The 22,866-nt window shown below is 41.9% G+C and overlaps 1 protein-coding gene across 5 annotated transcripts in view; it reads right to left on the reverse strand.

The window, feature by feature from the left end:
• The window catches only part of NDST2 (N-deacetylase/N-sulfotransferase (heparan glucosaminyl) 2), a 142,739-nt gene that overhangs the window by 34,442 nt on the left and 85,431 nt on the right, over nucleotides 1-22,866 (reverse strand). For 4 of the 5 annotated variants that reach the window (XM_009322451.1, XM_009322453.1, XM_009322452.1 and 1 more), the window contains one exon: nucleotides 18,746-18,806. The gene's annotated coding sequence lies outside the window, so the exon portion shown is untranslated. Of the gene's footprint in view, nucleotides 1-199; nucleotides 278-18,745; nucleotides 18,807-22,866 lie in introns of those variants that run through there. The other variant, XM_009322455.1, reaches the window with a different exon arrangement.

Genomic DNA, 22,866 nt, shown 5'->3' on the forward strand with positions numbered 1-22,866 from the left:
TGGGTGGGTGGGGGAGACACACTCTGTAAGGAAGACCGTCAGGGCCCTGCACATACCAACAGCCTCTGAATGCCCTGCGCAGCCTCCACCTACTGATCCGCGAGCTGTACCTGAGCTCAGGCCATGACCCGAACTACATTACAAGTATGCTCTGTCTTGCTGACCTGACTTTGGACCTGCCTGATGGCTGTGCACTTACCTGGTGATCGCTGGATTCTAGGTTGAACCTGGTGACTGTCACTGACTGCCTCTATTTGTCTTGTTTGCGTACTGTTGCTGAGGATGCTGCCTGTGTCAGAGGAGGAGGAGGGTGGATGGAGACCCCACGCGTGGTGGGTCAGGGCAACTCCAGCCTACCGGGGTCCTTATGGCCTTGATGGACTCTGCAGCAGCTTCACACACTAGTTAGTTTTCAATGCATGAAGGATGTGTAAGTGACAGCAGGAGGGAGTCTGCTAGAGAAACAGGGTGATAAAGAGTTGTGGCTATTGTTAGACTTCCCTGTCTTAATGTGGGTGGAATTATTTAATTTTCTCTCAAACCATCTGTGTTTGTAATTGTTATAAAAATCAGAGCAACACAGGCAATGCACACTTATTTTCACACCACAGTTTACACTATGCCATGTTCACTACATTTTTAAACAAGAATTTCAATGCTGTACCTTCTGTTCCCCTTTGTAGAAACCTTGTTTTTAGACAATCAACACAGAGAAATAAAATTTATTTCAAAAGAAGTCTCAAATATCTTAATTAATTTTAAACTGCACTGTAATTACAGATCACTAGTTCTTCACCTTCCTCCCATTTTATAGATTTAATTGCTAAACTGGGTGTTACAGTCTTACATTTTTAATTAGTCAACTGATTATGAGTAGAATTTTTTTCTACTATGAAGCTGCATCTTTAAAATACTCCTTCATGCAGAATAAGTCCAGGACCTCATCAACAGCCTAATTAACAGTATAGACAAACTCCGGAACAAAAGCTGCCACATTTGCAATCAAATCTACCCTCTGATAAAACTGAAGTTTTGTCAGGAAAGCTCAAGAATTTTGAGCAAAATGTACATCTCCATTAGGGACTGCAGCTGAAGACAAAAGGATCTGGGCACTGAAAACTGCAAGGTGCCCAATTATGGCTTTTGGAGACTAAATCAGCTGTCTTCGAGACTGTTTTCCAAAATTTACAGGCAGTAAAATTCCCAATAAAATGCATTCAACTACTGAAAATCTGATTAATTTTTCATTATTAACATGGAAACTATTTGTGTTCTGAAGGAAGAAATTGTTTTTTCCATGAAGAAATTTAGTTTTGAAGTCCACTTTTGGTTTCTGATAATGGAAAAATTTATGCCTAACCTTCATTATTAAGGTCAAAATTAATGAGGTTACTCTTGTGTGCCATTTTGCAAGCTTGTATAAGTATCTATAGGATTAAACAATTGTGAAACTATTTCTGTTTCACATGTAGCAGTAAGATACGAGGTCAGATATTATCAGAAGTGAGACTTAAGAAAATAGAAGTATTCAGAACACTGTTTATTATGAAACTTACTCTAAAGCAACATCAATGTTTTCAGGGTTTCTTTTTCTTTCTTAATAAACCTTCAACTTGGTTCAAATACTTGAATTGAAACCAGAAAATCCCAGTAACTTTTTTTTAAAAATCAATGATCAGATTGCCTTGTCTCAGTTGGAATGGAAAGGACAGAATTGCCAGAAAAGTGAAATTCTCTCCAGGTGGAAACATGCATCAGCCTGTATGGCGAGGCGTTCAGTAGGAAAGAGAACCCACTTCTCTCGGTCTAGCCTGGTAGAAGGTATTCAGTCTATAAAATGCACTGCAAAAGAAAAGGATGACTTGATCCACCACTTGCATACAACATCATAACCACTTACCAACACGTAGTTTTACTAACATGGTGGGTCTTCTGCTTTTCTGCAATGTTTTTGTGGTAAGACTTGTTCCACAAACAAAGATGCAAAAACGCTTTACAAACAGTAAGCAGATACATCTCCATGCATGCTTCTACGAGCTTGTCCATGCTAGGAAAATAACAGTCACGGCACCACAATTACCATCGTAGTGAAGCTGTGCAATGACGGTAATATCACTGAACACCACCAGATTTGCCCAGAGTCCTGTTTTCTACCCCCATTTCATGCAAGTTGATAAACACAGCTGAACTTTGCCTATACAGACAGGCCAGTTGATGGCACTTGCTGTAATACAGACACTAATTTTCCACAGCCTAGCAATTACCTTAAGATAAAACATGGCTGCTCTTTAATAGCGTACAGAAAATAGTGAACTAAGTAAATAATTTTGCACTCAAAATGGGAAGGGGAATTTATTACTAATCATTCTATAAAGAGCTAATGCAAACAATGCTCAACAAAATAATGGCAAATACACTCCTTTATCCTGCCATACGTACCATCTCACATTAAAAAACATGATCGAGAACAACAGATATAGGAAAGAAAGTATACAGAGAGGCAATTAGTCAAGTAAACAACTTGGGAATGATTGCTGCAAGAAACAGGTTCGCAAGAGCAGAGGGAGGGAGAATTTGGCAGCAGAGACTGGGAGACTGTTCCAGGAATAGGAGGCAGCATGAAACAAAATGCAAAGCTGGGAGTAGGAGGAAAAGATAAAGGGAGGAGTGCACAGGGAGTCAGAGGGGAGTAGGAGAAAAATGACAGCTCACATTGCTTAAGGAGGCAGAAACATAGCACCTAAAGACAGAATCTGCCTGAGACATTAGGTCTAGCTTGCCTGCTTTTAAAAAACATAGGTTCTTTAATAATCAAAAGAAGCAGGTTCTAAAAGGCTTAACAGCTCATCTTCAAAGACGAGTTCCAGCAGAAATACACTAGTGTGCTTACAGCTTATGTATTTAATGCTGACAGAGGAGGGCTCACACAGTCTGCAAGTCTAAAATTCATCATGTCTTGCAATATTCCGGCCACACCACAGCATTATTTCATCCATATCCTGACTAAAGCCACTGCTGGTTTGGTTGTGAAAATCTAATATGCTTGCAGCACTGTCTAACTGCATTCATCCCTTCCCTTTGTCCAGAGAGAAGCATTTGGGAGCAAAAGAAGGTAAGGACTGCATTCGGCAGGAAAGTTGCTTCAACTACATTCTTACAGTGCTTTCTGCCCTTTCAATTGTAAACCGTTTCCCATACAGAGACAAAAGCAGTATTAGCTAGCTGACCTAGTGTAGATTATCTACATTAAAGAATACCCACAATAAAACATTATAAACGCTGAAATTTCATCATTAATGTTGAAATCTCAAGTACAAATGTGCCAATTGATCTCAGTGAGGTAACAGATACTTTATCGTTTTCAGATCACTTAACACTAAAATCTTGTGCACAGATGTGATGGGAGAGAAACCACCGCATTTAGAGCATTCAAGTAATTCAAACTCAACTTTGCAGCAACACTGTAACTAAATAATTAATGCTTTTTAGTAGCCCCGGATTAGATTAACACTATACTTCCAGACAAGATTTATTATTTTTCTACTCAATACTGCTGCAAAGCAGAGAGCAAAGGCAGTCCGGATATCCGAAGTCCGAATTTTCTTATCTTCTTCATTGTAGCCAAAACACAAGAATTAAATAATTTTTAGCTAGACAGCAACTCTGAAGAGCTATAATTAGGTTACTAAAAAATACACCATGATAAACATCTTGTAAAATTTTAGACATTAATTTTAAAGTTAAATACACAAACCAGTTCTAACTCTAATTATTTGGTCTACTTAACTCTCATATAATTAATTTGGTAGCTGGAATATAAAGATTACAGATTTTTGGAAGACATGCTCTGTTTTCTTACGCAACAAAGAAATGAAGCCTCTACTTGAATTGCAAAATTCAGTCTTCACTATGAATCTGGGTTAGTGTTTCTGCAATAAATTGAAATGCTTTGACTTTGTCCTCACTCTCCCGTGAAGCGCTAAGTGGCCTGCAGAACATCTGTGATTGCCAGTGTTAACGGAAAGCGCATCCCAAGGGCCTGCTGACACCTTCGTACCTGTAGCAAGAATCCTGCCCCAGTGCTTTTATGCTTATTTTTGCCCATATTCCCCTTTGCCTGTCTGTATTTTCCCAACCAATTTATCTGTCTGACTCAACCAGGCAGCATCACTGTCATTCCAGCTCCAGGAAACCCACCGACGCGGCTCTCAGTTTCAACCCCTGGTGTCCCTCTGCTCAGCGGGGCAGTCCCTTGGCAGCAGTGCCAACAGATAACTCTACCCAAGCAGTGCCAAGGGGCGTCTGTAGGGGTTATCAATGCTACCCTCATTCAGCTCCTCCAGAGTTAAGACAGGGTGACTGTTTTCTAACTCATTCCTGCACACGTAAACTGAGGATCCAATTTTGCCCTCTCATCCAGACACTGATTTTCCACAGCATTCAGAGAGGAAGATTCCACAGCTGAGCCACAAGCAAGGTCTCCATGTTCAGGAGACCACCACTGGGAACTGCCAGGGGAATTTCAGTGCCCTTTCTGGCTTCCTTCTCTCCTTGCACAGTTACAGAAAGGGCCGAAGGAAGAGCAGCATTATCATGGGAGATGAGGCAGGGTGGGATACGGAAATCTTCAATTTCCCCTTTGTGCACTGTTCCGCAAGCATCAGAAATAGGTTCAAAGACCATCTTTGAGACAGTGAGAACTCTTCACGTACCCTCTGGGAGGGAGCTAAACATCATCCTAAAAGCTAGGGTATTTGAGGGTAAGACTGAGTTCAGTCCTTTATTCCACTTTTAACTTGATGTGGTTACACATTTTCCGAACCCCATCTGTAAAATGAGAATCACATTACACAAAGATGCTGAGCACCGATGGCTCAACAGCACTTTGTGAACATATCAGAATGAACTGGTATCCTGATGTTACCTGGGTAAAACACAAACTTCAAAACAGCGATAAGGGTGGGATTGCCACCGCTCGCTGCTCTACTGCAAACACGCCACAGAGAATGAGATTTGAGACAGACAAAAGGTGAAAAACCCTCTAGCATTTCTCAATTAGCAGAAGGATCGTAACTCGGCTTGGTTTGCTGACAGGACAGAGGTTGCTCTATGGAAGGGGTGAAAATTCTCTTCCGCTCCATTGCATTTGCCAAGCTCTCATATACTTCTTTTTCTTCACTGCTGCTATTTGCGTCAAACAGGGGAACCACACTCATTCAGCAAGGGCCACCTCAGAGGTTAAACTACTGGCAATGGCATTTAATTTATTGGTAAGGGGGAAGAGAGTGAATTTATTTTAGGTCAGATTGCTTATATGAAGAATCACCTTGGACTCTGCAAACGCTAGGAATACAAATAAGAGGAGGTATTTGAGTCCTCTACTTTTTTAGAGAGGTCCACTTTCCTTCATGATCCTAAACAGACTAATGTCAATCAACCAATTTAATGTTCGCAGGCTGAACCAATGCCACAAATCCTACCCCTAACTACCGTACCACCTCAGAAGAGACACCTTAACTTCTACCCCCTGCTCCTTATAGAAATCCAAACCAGAACAACTGTACCTGTATCAGTGGGAGACACTGGAGGTCTGTGTTATGTGCTCTCCGACGTTCCCCACCCCAGGAAAAACATTTGGCCTTTACACAAATATATTCTGCACTTGAATTTTCAGTATAAAAATGATTACTTACTCTGAAATGAAGCACACAATATGGAGTGGCCACTAAGCACCACAGGAAGGCTGAAAAGCTACAACAGACTAAAGCAGAGAGAGGTGAACTTCCCCATTTGGTCTTTCTTGGTTCCAAAAAGGAGGGTCTCCGCATAACCTCAGCTCATATATGGGGGTATGGAAAAGCAAAATTATGCTTCCTTTGTTGTACAATACCTAACTTTACAACCTTTTATTCAGAAGAAGGCATCACACTGGATTGAAAGCAGCTTTTGAAATGGTAAGCAACAAAAACAAATCCCTTTGAGGAATATTTTGCATTAAAGATGGCTTTGAATTTGCAGTGAAAGATTCCAGCACCAGCCATATTCTGAGAACAACGTGTGCTCTCTCTCTGCCAGCCCCTGTGCCTGGCTTGCTGGCTCTATAGTGAGTTTGTTATTGCCCTAAGGGAGTATTAGATAATGAAGAGCTCCGAGTTTTCCTTTCGCTTCATGCCTGGGCTCATCCTAATGCGTGTAAGCAGGCTTAGTTTGCAGACTTTCCTTCTCAACCTCTTCCCCCTCCTATTTTCCAGCAACCCAGCAACATTTTTTATAAATGAGCACTACCAATTGCCTCTCTTGAAACAAACCTATTGAATCCATCACGTTCTTTAGAGTGTTTTAGAGACTAAAACGAGGTCCCCAGCTTTCAAACACACCTGAGTGCTTTCACTGCACTAGGTGACTCCATCACGAAGCATCAGAAAACAGGCACCCCACAGAGTGGTAACTACTCAAGTACCTGCTCCAGTCCAGCTCTGCACTACAGGTAGCACTTCATCCCGCTAGAAGAAAACTTCAGCAGGGTCCAGGTGTGTGGAATGAGGTATGACAACGGAGACATCTATACACACTGAAGCAGTAACACTAGGCTGAACAGGAGCTTGTGCAACCGGACCTTAATTGTGGTTTCAGGCAAATGGCTGCATCCACTCACAAAATGCCTCTGACACGCTGTAACATTTTACTGAGCGCATAAAATGGTTGTTTCATGATGAAGGACAGCAGTGGAGTTAACGACTTTTTATTATATTTCATCTAAGGCGAACAGACTTGATACATCATTTCCGGATGGTTTAAAACAGTGGAGAATGTTTTTATTGAAAGATCATTCGTATTTTTTTAGTAATTTCTTTCAAATCATCAAAGTAGAAAAGCCACGTAGGAGGTTGTCTGACAATTCCAGCAGTGAGGTAAGACCCAAGATTCCTGGAGTTAGCAGCAGGTCAACCTTTGACAGGTTACTTCAGCTCTGTGTTGGATAAACACTCCTGTCAACATACACCTTTTCATTACCTCTTTGGGATTCTTGAATTGAATGGCCTATAGAAAGGCCAGATCCTAATACAATATGTAAAAAATTTCACTGCAATTTTAGCTAACCTGAAACATATGACATCACTTAAGCAGAGACCACCACCCTTCCTCATCCTTTATGAGCTGAAGCTGGGGAGTGAAGAGAGAGGGCAGAGAAGGGAATTGAAAATTGTGTCTCCTCTTCCATATAGCCACATTGTAGAGGGAAGGTTTGAGACAGCAGGAGCTACATCTACACAGTTACTTACAAAGCAGCCTAACCATCTGACTACATTCGTTACTGTAAGAGGAAAAAACAAAGACCCTTAAGAGAAGAGGCCCTGCGAGAAGTTTCTGGTCTGTGCTCCAGGCCAAGCTCTTGCGTTCTACATCTGCAGTGTTTGGCCACATTGCAGAAGCATCCGTACTATCAGCATGAACTTGACTGGTTAATTAAAGAACATTTTTAAAGGCCCAAATTCTGTTTAATGTGCCTTGACCAGGAGAACGGCAGCTACATCTCAGCTTGAGGATCAAGAAATTTCTTAATGACCACAAAATCCTCAGTGTTCCAAGTGAATCTTATTTCCCAAGGAAGTAAAAAATGGAAATCAAACACATTGTTAACCAAAAACTAGTCTTTTACTAGTTTGTGGTGAAAGGAAAAAGAATATCTATAAAAATTTCCATTTCTAAGCTTTCAAGTCGCTAAATATTAACTTAGCACAACCAGCTTTGCTCTTGAGATGCAAATGAGAGTTTAGATCGCTGTGTGACAAACCACTAGAAAATGTGGTTGCATTAGTCCTCAGGGAACATACAAGACATCATCTGGTTTTTAAAATGTTCTATCTGTAATGGCTCTAATCTTTACAATTATTTCATCAGTTACCAATACTGCTGGTATCTGTTCATCTGCCAGTCAGGTACCCAAGACATAAAGTGACTACGAAAGGTCAAGGGAGTATCTATTTATAGTGCAGCGTGAGCAGTAGCCTAGGCAAAGGCGTGCAGCTATAACCAGCTTCCTTGTACTATCCAAGTGCATTTGTGAGCCACCAACTCCTCACAGGGCAGATTTCATCCTCCTCCAGCACATTTCAGAACCTGAATTTAACCCAGCAGCAAGGTTAGATGCAGAGACATCCTATCAGGGAGGAAAAGGGAGAGCAGAGGGAGGAGGAGAAGGAACTAAACAAAGAGCTTAATGAGCAAGGAATGTAGCAGGCATATCAGAGATACAAACCCTGCCAACTCCACTTAGTGCACTAATACAGTCACTGAAGAGCAGCTCCTCCATCCTCCTTCTCAAAGCATTGTCCTTGCAGATGATGACTGGTTAACAAGCAGTCAAATAACAAGGCATGAAAGAAAACAATGTTTTCTTGTAACAAACTAGGTAACAATTAGATAAGGAATAGCAAAGATAAGCACAAAGATTCAAATTCCTACCTTTAAAAGCAAAATCCTCAAGTGAAGTTACTCTCAAAAGTCTGACAGTCAGCAACCCAAGGAAAGACACGGAGCCAAAGGGAAAGCAAGAAAGGCTGAGAGCTGCTCTTCACAAAAATCATATATAAAGTGTGCTGGCCTTTCTGGAGAAGGGCAGCTGGGCTGCACAGTTGGTAGATGGCTGAACCATTATTAGTAGCAGTGGCTGCCTTCCTTTCACTCAGTGTTGCCAAAACCTCTCAGATCATTTTGTGAACCTAAGGATGCTGGAATTTATAGTGCAGACAAATGGAAAAATGTAAATAAATTCAGGCTAAAAAAGAGCACATCACTGCTGAGCATAAGCACCATTAACCACTAGCTGGTATATCGTACTGCAGCTACAGGTGGGTGGTGGGCAAAGCACAGTCGCACACAAACAATCCAAAAGCACAGCCCTTTTCTCCCCAGAAACTATCTTGCCTTGCAGCTCCTCTCTGAAAAGCTTCCACGACACTCCCTGAAATCCCAGGAACAATGAGAGGAAAGTAAGGAAGATGGTGTGCACACGAAGGCAGAGAAGCATGGTCCAGTACTCAGATTATCATGGCACACGGCAGGTTTGAGATGCTCCTTCAGGGTGGGGATACAGCTCCATTCTTTCCTCCTCTTACACACTGTGCATCTAATCACGGCAGGGCGTTGAACTCCATTTGGACGGCAGACAATGGGATCTGGCAGCAGTTCAAAGGCATTGCTAGCGAAGTGACTGAACAACCTCACTGCCGGCACAGGCAGACCGGGATGCAGAGCGCCCCGCTTTCCTCCCCTTCGCTCCCCAGGCTGCAGGGGCAGGCGCTCCACCATGGGCAGCCAGTTCTCCTTTTGTTCCAGTGGCAAGAGGATCAAGGAGGAAACCAAAAAGGTACTGCCACGGAGAACAGCAGCACCTAAACCCGCATCAATAAGGTAGAGAAAGGCAGGGAGCTGGGGGCGGGCGGGGAAGGAGAGAGAGAGAGAAGAGGGAGGCAGGCGGGCAGAGGGAGGGCAAGCGGGCGTGCAAGGGGGGAGAGGGGAGGAAGGGAGCCCACAGACAGCAGTGCCTGGCACCCTGACAGCTTGCTGCCAGAGTTCGTCTTCTGAAGCTGTCACAGGTTTATGGATGCCTCCAGACTGACAAGCTGAGGGAAACTACACTGAGCAAATGTATTCAGCAGCAGTAAATTGCTTCTCTTGCCCTAATGTGGCTCACAGTTTCACTCAGTGAACTGACCTCATTACTGGGGGGGGGGGAAGCAAACCAACCCAACAGCACACCAGCTAAGTATATTCAGACACTATTATTGGAATCTGGAGACTGGAATAAATCTGCAGAGGAACACAGAAAAATCACCTTCTTGTGCACCGCTAATAAAAAATTAACACGTTAAAAGAACAAATACTTAAATCTGAGATTATGTTCTGTCCCTATCTAAGCATGTTTGGTCGCAGTGGTGGTGGGGGAGCTAAACTCTCGTTATACCCCTAGAAGACTGGCACAAGAGAGGTTCTCTACTTCAAAATGTAATAGAAAACGGTGTCCTAGAGGAGCGGAGAGGCAGGCAGAAAAGGAGGCGCTTCTGACCACAGCAGCATACTGCTTCTCTTTGAAGATGCAGAGCCCTAGGTATGCTCAAAGTTGTACCCTTTCCCAGTCAGGGTTTGGGAGAAGAGGGTTTTCAGACAGGGTGACACACTAGCACACATCTCTAGAGGGGTTATTTTAACAGGAGCTGACAGCGCACAGCAAACAATTCTGTAATAAGGCAGTGAAAACTTAACGCGATGGAACGTTACAGGGTATTAGAAAGTGCTCTGAAAGAGGCCTGAATCTTAGTGAATCAGGTGCTGCCTCTGTTATAAAGCGAACAAAGCACCTCCTTAAAATTTTATCCCAACAATAACAAGCTAAAAACTAAAATCACAAACAAGGGTCAATCATCAGGCTCTTGGGGTCACCTACTACGAGTTAACCTGCTTTTGCAGAATGTCAATTTAGCTTCCCAGTTAAATTGACCAGGTAGCTGTAGTAAGGTCTGTCTGAAAAATATTTTCTACTGTCTCGTTACTCTGACAGTACAGGAACAAGCCCCGGAAGCTAAGGTAGGAAATGTTTTAAATTGTTTATTATGAGTAGATGATTTTCCTTTTGAATGAACAATAAAACTAATTCAGAACGGGCATACTATTATGTATTCTTTCTGTCCTATAACAGCACAATGATTTGCTCAGTGTTGTTTAATCCTAGAAGGTACATTACAAAAACATAGCAAATTATTTATTAATTTATTTAATATGAAAATGGAAAAAAGCACTAGGGAAAAAAGCACACAGACATCAAGATATTTATTGCTAAGCGGTGAATAAAAGACGAGGTGCTGAGGGATAAGGATTACACACATGAAACTAGTGCTGCTGTCCTAATCAATCAACAAAAGTTAAATGGATGTTGAGTACCTTTGAAAAATGTGGTTTCCACATCTAACAGAGGAGACAACTCTCTATTCTGCCTCTTGTTTAAAAAAAATCTTCTCACATATATGTCATGCTACAATGCAGCACTGCAAGTTTGCAAGCCTCTTTGTGAACTACAGATGGATGATGCTGACAAAAATTTTCATTTATACATAACCTAAAACCATTTAAATTTTTCCCTTCCAGCTCCCATCTATGCCAGTAAACAAACCCTTTCCATTCAAGCTGCAGTATGCAAAAGGCAGATGTTGGAAATCTCTCGATACTCCACTAATCACAAAGACGACAGAAAATCCTGACTCCACACAACAAAGGACTGATTTTTAGAATAACAAAGATTTTCATGACGAGTTTTCACCATACACTTAATACATTTTTCGCCAGTCTCCAGTGTTTTATAGAGATTCAGGTTTATTGGACACTTGCTGCTAGTCTTTTCAAATTTATTCACTTAGAAAATGTTAGAGAGAAGAATTACTGCTGCTCCATGTATATTAAGACAATTAACTTTTGCTCACTGCCTAAAGTCAAAACTTCAGTATCTCTCTCAAAGGCTGTATTTCCTCTCCTCCATCCTCCCTACCCAAACCTCCCGTACTTGCCCACTTCCCCCCCCAACTCCCAGAACTACTCCACACTGCCCCCCAGATCAATGGCAAGCAGCGAAAAAATTAGCTCAATTGCTGTTAAGCATCACTTAGAGGCAAGTACATCAACTATGTCCTCATACTAACAGGTAGTTATAGTGAGATTTCGGTGATATTTTCCTAAACAGCCATTCCTAACTACTCTGAGCTGTAGTTCTGCTCAACATCACTTCATGGTGACTGTCTCCAAAGAGCCCTGGAAATAAAAGGGGAAATGCTGGGTGTTGCGACCAGTTAAGAGACAGCCTCTGCTGCTGCACATTGTAAGTACAGCCTCCCCTTCCCACACAGCTTCCCCTGTCATGAAGATTAGGACAACCATGTAGGTCTCTCTATAACATTCCCTGCGCCGGCTATGATATACAGTAAGGCCTTCCTGACACCATTATGTGATCTTTGTGTTCACTACTCAATGTATTTTAATCATCGTAGTGAGAGCAGAGGCACAGCTGCAGAATTATACAACACCAGAGTGGAGGTTTTCCACCAGGATCAGCAGACTATTTCTGAGGGGTCCAAGGAAAGGTTACCAAGAAAATCAAGCCAACCGTCAGCAGCTTTAATTCACTGTAGAGGCGTCAATATCTTTATTAGACAATGTTTGTAGATCTGTGAATTAAAACAGATCTTAAAAGTAATTTTTGTTAGGGTAATACCCAGAAAAATGAAAGTAAACTCAAAATGTCTAGTCATGATTCAGATAAAAGTCTCTCTTCTGTCACTGGCTGAAATCACGTGCCTGCTGCAGCATTTCTGGACCAGCTTGTATCTTTCCTCTACCTCTAAAACTCATAATCTGGAAAACCCATTTGAAAACCAGAACCAACTATTTGGAGAAAGAGAGGGGCCTTTTAGAGTCTCTATACCTGAAGTAAGAATGGTGGTTGTTACAAAAATATTAACAGTATTTGCAGTACTTCCTCCTTATCAGGGTCATACTGTGTAACGGCGTAATTTCCAGGATGTTGGTTAGACCCAAACCTCTTGCTGTGCTTTGTATCAGTAGCTTAAAAGGGTACGTGGTATCAAGGTAAATATGTTTGAAATAAGTAGCCTTAGTTTGTAAATAACCTGATCTTGAAAAGTTAAATAAAAAAGGAGCAAAATCCCACTGTCCAAGCAAATATGCTAACAGACCTACATTGAAATCCCGGCTTCATACCCCAAAAGACACTCAGTAACCCTCTGACGTCTCTCATTTATTGGGCTGTACTACAAGGTGTTTACTTGGACCTTTACGATGACTTTAAATGGCTAGGCAAAACACATTTTTCATGCCCTGCCATGTCAGAAGGACATACACTTTTCTGTTACACGTTTTTCAAAATGCCTCACGTTTAGGATGCTATTTACACTAATTGCACTTGAGAAATGGATGGGGCCTAAATGGTTCTGGAACTACCAAGACATAGCAAGATTATCTGTTTGTTTAGTCTGCATTCTTTGAAAAATTTTCTTGATCAAGCCTTATTTGTAAGCCAGCACGGCAGGATAGCATTGATAGTGCTATCCCTGAACAATTCTTAACCTCCAGACAGAAACACATAACAAATCTAGCACAGTTTACAGTAATATGCCAAACAAGAACTTCTCACCCAGTTCTTCAGTCTCACACACACACCAGTCTCCTCTGTGCACAGATCTTGTCCCCCGGGGCTCTACCCACCATTTCACTGATTCACTTTGCTTTACCACATTTTACAGGTAGAGACAACACACAGGATATGCTGTAGCCAGTCCCATAAATCTTTAAACTCTCACTGGAGCCAGTGAAGACCAAACAAGTTTGTGTGTAAATTTCACTGGAAAAATACTAGCAAAGATAGATCACTATTGAGGCCCTTTAATACTGCACTAAGTACCTGAAAAAAATTAGATTTGAGTTCCTCCATCCTTCCTCACTCAAATATTGAGAAAGAATTTAGATTACCTTAGCTCTTCTCAAAAAGATACTTGGACACAAAGCTGATTTTCTGGGGATCACTGAGGGAGGAGGGAAAACTCATTCTCTTTAGCAGCCACAGAAGGGATAGGAGAAGATTTAAGGATGCATTTAACCCAGCCAGTATCTGTTTATTAACAGAGGAACAGCTTCCTGTCCTGAATTTCCCCTTTAACTGAGGTTAACAGAGATCCATCCCATAGCACAAGGAAGACTACAATTAAACCCAACAATAGCTTATTGGCTTAACAAGCCATATGAACATTGCCAGAATTGAGGCGGGGATAGGGGTTGAGAGAGGAGATGGACCCTGCAGACTTGTGTAGGTACAATCTGTTCAACTCCAATAAGCTCATTTTATTTACGCAGATTTTGGTAAATTTCTAGCTGGCTTGAATGTGTAGGTTGTCACTGGTTTAGTCTACCCTACCTGAAATTCAATCAAAGACAGCTATATCACATTATCCTTCTTTTTGGCCTGCCACTGAAATAGAAAACAAGAGTGGTTCTTGAGAAGGTCTAGATGTAGTTGATTTTGTGATTAAGGGGGACCCCCCCCCCCCCAAAAAAAAAAAAAAAAAAAAACCAAACCCAAAAAACAGTAAAAGGTTTGTATTCCTAAAAACATACCTCTGTCTCTTACATCAGGAGACAAGTGAGCCATCATCCACTTTGTTTGGAATGAAGTGCTTATCTAAGGGATGACAAGAATTTCCAGGGCCAGAATAAGCATGTGACAGACTTTTCTTTCTCTTCAGTGAAACAAAGGGGCTCTGTTACAGGTACCAGTTATATCATTAAAACTTGTGAGACGTGACAGCGCACAGAGCAAGCAACCTTTCATCTGTCCCACTAAGGATCTGGAAGTGTCAGGACTCTGAGGGCACCATCAGCCCTTAACGGCACAGACCACTCTCACGTAGGACCTCCATGCACCCACTCTGCCTATGGCCCAGCATCTCCAGTTAAGCTCAGGCCTGGGCCTTTGCTCTTTGCCTGAACTTTGATGTAGACGTACCCGTCTGCAGCCCTGCCTCTGGCCCTGTCTCCTGGATTGACTTAGGCTGTAGGCAGCTTGTCTCCTGGAAAGACCCCTCGTATATATGCTGTAGCTTGTCCCCAGTTCTGTCTTCGGCCCTGTCTCCTGGGTGGACTTTGGACCCATGCCATAGCTTTGTCTCCAGCCCTGTCTTTTAAACTCCTGGATGGAGTCGCTCCATCTTGCCTGGGACTGTCAGTAGACCCTGTTACCAGCACCCGGCTCTGCGTGCCATGCTCAGATCCTGTGGGACTGCACCCCATTGGTGAGGGCACTGCCTGCACTGGGGTCACCCTTGCCTCCTGGCTTGCCTCAGCTCCTGGCCCTTGCTGTGCCCTGACAAGAGGCTGGTGCACAGTGGTTGCGGGAAAAGATTTAAAAATCAATGGAAACAATATTCATCTCTTGCAACTGGTGACTGGACAGGTCCTTTCTGGGAAGTCCTCCAAGTTGTCCATAATCACAACCTAAGTTGATTTCCAATCCTTTAAGCATGGCCTTAGGACAGATCTTGGCAGTTTGGTGAGGGCCTTAGCCCAGTAATGGATCAACAGCTTTAATGCCAGATACAGAAAATATAATCTGAGAGACTAATAGAGTTTTGTAATATATAAGCACATGAATCATTTTGTGGAAGAAGGTGAAAGAAAGGAAGAACATGTGTTTGCATTTATAGGAGAAAATGTAATGGTAATGTGTTACTTTTCCTCTTCCATGTTAAAGTAGGAAAAAGCTCTCGATGTATTGATATTTAAAAATATTCATTGAAAATGCATGGCGAGAAGGGTGAAAAGGGTTAGAGTTAAGCCATTCAATTGACAAACATGATACATTCAGAAGAGAGGAACGTGCCCCTGCCAGAGCACCCTAAGTCATGCCCTTCTGCTTTGTAATTAATTTTTTGTCTCTGTTCAGCTGTGCTCACATTTCTTATCTCACAGAAGATCTCCAAAGCCCACTTGGGTATAAAGTAAGCTTATATGGAGGAAAGGATAATGAGGTTAGTAGGTGTTGCTATGCTGGTTGCTAGCCTTACATAGTTTTTACACTTAGTAGTGCCTACAATTTGAGACAGTTATTTCATTTCTGTATTCATCTTTAATACTCAACAGGCTCATCTTCAGCAACAGCCAATCCTTAAAAATGATGTAAATAGTAACTGGCAAAAATCCACCACTAACTTGCCAGTTCTCTTGAACTTCAGTCCAATAAGCTAATTAAAATGTTTAAGACCAAATCCTGTCCAAGCACTAGAATTCATCTCTGTTGCATAAATGTGGCATGATGTCACGAAGACATACCATCTAAGTAAACCAGCATACTTCTGGAGATATTTCAATGACAGGACCTCACCAGTATGATTAGGTCAGTTCCACCAGTTTCAGAGGAACTGGATACTATAACCTGCCCCGGACAAGGAGATGAAGAACTGGTGACTGCAAAAAAATACCTGGTAGGCAAGTCCTTATTAGAACGAACTCACAGAACAAAATAGACACAGTTAGGAACCAGAAAAAGATAAAATATAATGGAAGAGAAAAGGAGTTATTTGTCCCTCTACCTCTGCTATGACTGAACAGAGTTGAGGTATTCTCACAGGAAAATAAAGACTTTTAGGAAAATAAAGGTTTCTTGAAAAGTAAGCTGCAGGCGTTTTGTGGCTTGCTCTCTTACTTTTTCTGTAATTTAACTGTGGGATATTATTGGCAGAGGCATCTCATTGCAGGAAACATTAAAACATTATTAACCAATAAGTAAGTATTGCTAAGGACGAAATAATCATGGGTTAGCACAAGGGAAGACCAAAGCCCACTTTTAAATTAGTAACAATAACTTACAGTTTCCAGTAACTCTACTTTCATGTACAGTGAAATGGGTTCTGCATGGCCTACCTTGGCTATACACTCTACTGCATGGTCCCCTCTCCACCTGCTATCATTTCTACATTTTTGCTGTCTTTCCCCATTTCCTAGGTCTTGTGTCAATGAAATCAAAGGTGCAGTGGCAATTTACTGTGGCTGTACCTGAAATCAAACATTCTTCTCCCTTTGCTGTTCTAGCCATGATGTCACATGTACATCGACATTAGCAGAATATATGAAGCATTCAATTAGTATTTTCACTCTCTCACTTATTATAAATATTTATCAATTTCTCATGTGAGTATTATACCAAGTGTCTCTGGAATTACACAACTATTCAAGCTGGAGAGAATGCTGATGTGATCATTACACTCATTCTACTCCATCACAAATTTTTGTTTAATTTATTCTGTTTCTACTCTTGAGTTTGCAAAAGAGTAGCCCTGGCTTCTATTACCACTCTACTCCTCACAACAATGTATTGAAGGTACAAAATCCTTTATCACGTGTTTCAAGTTATTTTTGCTCCTCTCTGCAAATCACACCTCTGCTGTTTACTACTCCCTGCAAATCACACCTGCAAAATTGACAACAAAAAGTTTACAGGAGACAAAATTTACTATTTGAATCGCACTGGACGAATGAGTTATGAAAACAGGGGCATGCCAACTACATAGGTCCTACCTCTTTTCCAACCCTCCAAAATCCTTTTATCTTGACCAATGCCTGAGGACCCTCGTCTACGTGTCTCCAGAAAACTCAGGGTTAGGGTTGAGAGAAAGAGAAAGCATAGAGCTGCACTGTGAGCGGGGCTGGGAAGGGGCTGCCAAAAGAAAGCGGGAGCTGCATGGAGACCGGCCCTGGAAGAAATCTTTCATTTGGGCAACAGTATCAAACTTGTCTAGGGCTTCCCAGGAAAACTAGGGTTAAAGTCCAGCTTCCAGTTGACAGACAAGAAGAACTTGAGAGCTGTAGCACGTGTAGGGCTCAAAGGGTCTCAAGTCCTCGTTTTAGCATGTCCACCTTTCCTCACCACCTGAGTTTCTGTACACTGGAATTCAGCATTAAGTACTAGTTCCTGCAATTTCCTTTTTATAAACCCAGTCTACTTGCATAAGGAATGCGCTGTTCCATCCACCCTTTTTTGCCCTCTGATTTTCTGCACAGCTAAAGCCATAACGGCCTGCTCATATAGAGCGATCTGAGATATCTATATAACTGAGAACACTCTTCAGGCATGAAAAAGTATTTCAACCAGACTTGTCCAGCACACACACAAAACCAAATCATCTCTGTTCTTTCCAAGCAAAGAATCTAGGAACCTTTCAATGGAGGGAAGACTTGACCACATCATCCCTCTTCTACTGCACTGACTGTAGGAACTTCCACTCTTAAGACAGTATTGGCCTTTTTGCAAGTACTGCAGCACCTGAAATTCATAAATTGCAGGATTTATGATGGATGATGCAGATGCAGGAGCCTGCATCTCTGCAAGTTTTGTATCAGGCACCTTGGCAGGACCAGTGCTTTTTTGCTACAGTAGCATGCAGTATTCAAACACATGTCCTAAATAAACTCCACAAGAATTACCTTCCCTCGCTACTCATCCAGACAGAACTGAGGGAGAAAAAGTAGGACTCCTTTCCTTCAGTACAGAATTTAGACCAACGCAATATTTCTATTTTTAATTACATTTATGATATTTCCTGTGGGTATAAGTCATGAATGCAGTTCCAGTATGCTGGGAGCAACATAAATATAGTCATTCCCAAAGGGATCTTATAGCTGTTATGCACGGGTCAGAGATTCTGTGAAATGCAAAATCTGAAACTTTAAAAGCTTTTTAGCCCACATCCTTCCCATTCCTTTTCAAAGGCAGAGTTAATGGATACTGAACAACATTGCCCCAAATTTTGCCCACGCGGTATGGAAGTAGTAACTCCATTTAAATAAAGTAATATTTAGCGATAAGCAAGCACCCGGTCCTATCTCACTCAGGAACTGCATCAGAAATTCCATTCTGATCCAAATTAACTCATCTGACACTTCATGCTGACAACTGTGCAACTGAAGACAAGACACATGGAATTGTTTCCTCTGCAAGTCATTCTAAGGGGGGGAAGGAGGAGTGCAACTTCACACTGCAGCATACAAGTCTAGCCGCCTCCTCCTCCTCCTACCTGATTCATTGCCTCTTATTTTGACATGAGACCACTCAAAAGGACTTAAGTAAACTCTTCCCTTTACCAAATCTGGAGATGCTAGCCCATAAAAATGCAAAAGATTCTGCACTTACCTCTTATCACAGTCTGGTGAAGGAAAAATACTTATCAGCTGCTTCTCTCAGGAACAATGTTCTGTTTTAAAAAAAAAAAAAAAAAAAAAAAGAAACAAGACTTTAAACAGTGCTTCTCTCTCTTCCCTAATGTTAGCTTCCATCAGTGTTCGTAAACATTTACTTAGCAGGAGCACCTTCGCTCTCCAGAACCAAGGTAATGATTACATTACACTAACCATGGCATGAGGACAGAACAAGGCCATGACAACAGCCTTGTTGGCATCAACTAGACGATGACATAGGGTTGCATTGCAGCAGGCTCAATTGTGCAAGAGTGAGAAAGAGTGGGGCGAGATGAGAAATGACAAGTGCAGGGAAAAAAAAACCCAACTAACAAACCAGGAACCTGGATTTAGAGATAAACCACAAAGAAGAAAGTAAGTTCACAGAACAAGCAAATGCGGTATGAGCTGAGCGAACTGGACACGCCAGCGTAGTCCTAATGGGATTTCTCACATCTGTTCATTAATATCGTTGCCTTTGAAACAGCCAACAAAGCAAACTATAAGACGCTACCTTCTTTAGACTTGGCCACAGCTAAATCAGTTCAGTAAAGCTTCAGTGGTGTGACAAAGTCTGTGTAGTTTATTGCCAAAGCCTTTAAAAGAGTCAGGACCATTAGGTATACCGTGAAACAAAAACAAACCACCGAAGGATGGAGTTACACCCTTCCTCCACCCCTCTACCTGGCTAGCGATCACACAGATGAAAGTACTTTGTGAAGCTAACTGAAGCTCAGGAAACTCCTGTGTGCGTAGACACACAGAGAGCAGCTTGCCAGCGAGAGCGACTCAGCGGAGTCACCGAAACCCGGAGGAAGGGCACAGATTAGAACAGGGTCGGGGCTAAAAGGCTAATTTTACTATACCTGTCGGACAGCCTCTAAAGGCTGCTCTTCCACATCAGCTGTGTCTCAGATACACAAGTACTCTCCTGTAGCTTTCTGGCTCACATAGACCTTGATTCCGCAAAAACTCTGACCTTTGAGTTTCTAATAACCTTTAATACCTCTACAGCCAATTAGTAAACAAGAACCACACTTGCGCTGCCTGTAAATATAACCAAGTGTGCCCAGCTCCCTGCCTTCCTCGTAAATTCACAGCAAGAGCAAAATTTTCTCTTTTCCTTTTTCCTCGTTAGATAAAGATTAGTTTAGAAAAAAAGCACCTACCCTTCCTCAGCCTTCCTCAGTACACAACTTTCCTCTTTTATTCTGATCCATAATTCTTATGTTTCTTCACTAAACAGTTTGACAAGGCAGAATGAGAAGCCCTGCACATCTGGCCTCTGCAGATCCCAACACACCAGGGCAAACATCAAAACAGCCAGATGCAACAGCAAAACAACTAAACTACAAAAGGGGTGAATGTTTGATGTCACTGTAAAAGGAATAGACAACTAAAAAAATGTTTCACAGAACTGTGACAATCCAGTGAAACTCACTGAGAAAAACAATCAAATTAGGAGGTTAATTATTAGTAGAATTTATACGATGGCAGTGGATAAGACTCTCACATGTCCACTACCCCCGTGGTAGTCGTTAAGACCCACACAAGCAGATACATCAATATCCAACTAATGGCATTTAATATAAGTTTCCCATAGGGGTTGGCTGTCCCCTGATGTTTCACTGCAAAATATCTTGCACTTTCTGATGCAAACTATTACCAAAGTGGTGACTTGGACCAAGATGGAGCATCACTCTGGTCTAGTTGGTTTTACTTTCCAGAATACAGCAGACTTGAAAAAACACAAAAGGATCAACAGATCACAAATGCAGGGGAGACACTCAAAGGGGAACATGAGTTACAAATAATTTTCTCTTCAGCTTTTAAAAATGCAACTTCCTCACACTTAGAGAAGCTCAGAAACAGTTATATCAATGAGGTAAAGAGACTCCTGCTCTTTGCAGTCCCACAGTTTTCCACTAAGGCATGTCACAACCGACAGGAGTAGAAACACAACAGGGCAGGGTAAGAGGGGAGGCAGAATTTAACACCAGTTGAATGGAGGAACAAGGAATTTAAACTGAACACAGCAATTGATAAGCAGCCAGTGATGAAACACAAAGAACAGAGTGATATTATCAAGCAGATAGATTTTTCCGTCAGTAGAACATGACAGGAATCGGCCAAATCTGATTTCACTGCAAGATTTATTTTAAAGAACCTTAAACTAAAGGAGTGGTTTAAAGCAACACTGAAGGGATGACACTGCTGTCATTTCCACAGAAAGCCAAGTGAGGTGGCAAAAGCCTTGCCTAACCATTTCCCATTTCCCTCCTCCATACATAACTCATCTGCCTATGTTGTCTGTGAGAAGCAAACAGATTTGTATGTTTGGAAAGCCCTCAGCACAAGGCGCACATTACCACCATTATCAACAGCTGCTAAACACCACCTCCCAAATGCTTAACAGAGAAGGCAACACCACATTTCATCTCTAGGCATCAAACCATTTACTAATGGAAATGAACCTCTGCCTGGCACACAATTAAGCGATATTGGAAAGATGTCATTAACTCTAGGAGCACCGTACCTTTTCCCGTGTTTGTTTCAAATTTACCAGCCATAACAGTAGAGTGGGAAAGCTCAGGAGCTTGTGCTCTGGCCATGCAGGCTCCTGCAGGAGCTCCCATGAGTCAGGGTGTGTGCCATATGGAGACTCAATAAGCGATGACATTTGTATTCCTGAACGTTTTATTTCTTTAAACACCAGCCACCCTGGGAAGTTTCACTTTACTTTTTATTCCGGGAAAAAAAGGCCAAACCTGAGTGTAACAGACGCTGTCTGGAACACCCAGGACACATATGAGAGCATGTGTGTGGTCCCCTTTACCATTACGAGATAAAACAGCTTTCAGGAAAATGAGAAGGGTGCTTAGTTTTTCTAAGCACAAAAACCTTAATATTTACGCTAATCAAAATCAACAGGGTCCACTTAGTCAGAGGAACAATATTCACATGGGAGCCCAACCAAGTAGAACTATTTTCCCATGAAGACCTTATCCTCAGTCTGGGCAAACAATCCAAGTCACACTAGGTAGACAACAGTTTTACTCTGTATGTCTCTGTAGTAATTACACCAAAGAAACATGGCAGTCCTTAGTTTAAAAATAATAATTTAAAAAGCCCAAATCAGAAGCACAGTGAAAATATATAACGATAAAGCATACACTGGGAAAACACAGAAGGTAGCTTGATACGGTCAAAATATGAAAAGATTTACAGGGACATAAACAGAGAGTAGAAAGCCCTGCTTAGTACATGGTGGAGATTTTTAGTTAATTTCTGTAAAAGAATAAAATAGAGAATAAAAATCACAGGCACCTGAGGTTTGCATTTCTTCCTGGATAACAAATACTTTATAACAGCACTGAAAGAGTTGCGTAGCTTTACAGTTCAAAGCTGCACAAAGACAACACTGAGCAAAGACAGGGGTGACTTTTAGTGGGTACGGGGAGGAAGGATGGATGGACTGCAGCAATCAAACAGGAAAAAAAAGGAAAACGTACATAGAGAAGGGGGAGAGAAAAGGCACAGAGCTATGTGGGAAACAGTGAAACCAGGAACGATTACCAGAAAAAGTCACTGTCAGAAACTGCAAACGCTCAAGAAAGAAGCACCGTAGAGAAAACTGCATTCCCTGTCAGGATCTCCAAGGAAGTGAAAGAAATGGAAACTAGGCAGCAAGGATATACTTGAAATAGTTAATCAAGGACATTTGCCACCAAAACAGATTGCCTTAACACCTATAGCTCCTTTATGGCTCATTCCTGTGCATCCAGCAGAACTGGTTTGAGAAGGGAAATGGTTTCTGAGACCCAGTGAAACTCTTAAGTGAATTCATATTTCTGATAAGAGAAAGCAGTCTCATTTTCAAAGTTCTAGAACTGACCTCTTAAATTCCTTCCCCCCTCCCTCTTGTATGATGGGTTGCCTTCAACGTAATTCACCAGAGAAGCTTTCACAACAGAAGAAAAAGGCAGAGCCATCTGAGGAAGGAGAAGCATCAGTTCGATGATGTAAAGCTAATGGCTTAGCATGGTTCATCATTCAGCCAATGCCCTACTTCAGATC

Source organism: Pygoscelis adeliae, unplaced genomic scaffold, assembly GCF_000699105.1.
Source record: "Pygoscelis adeliae isolate BGI_AS28 unplaced genomic scaffold, ASM69910v1 Scaffold244, whole genome shotgun sequence".
NCBI lineage: Eukaryota > Metazoa > Chordata > Aves > Sphenisciformes > Spheniscidae > Pygoscelis > Pygoscelis adeliae.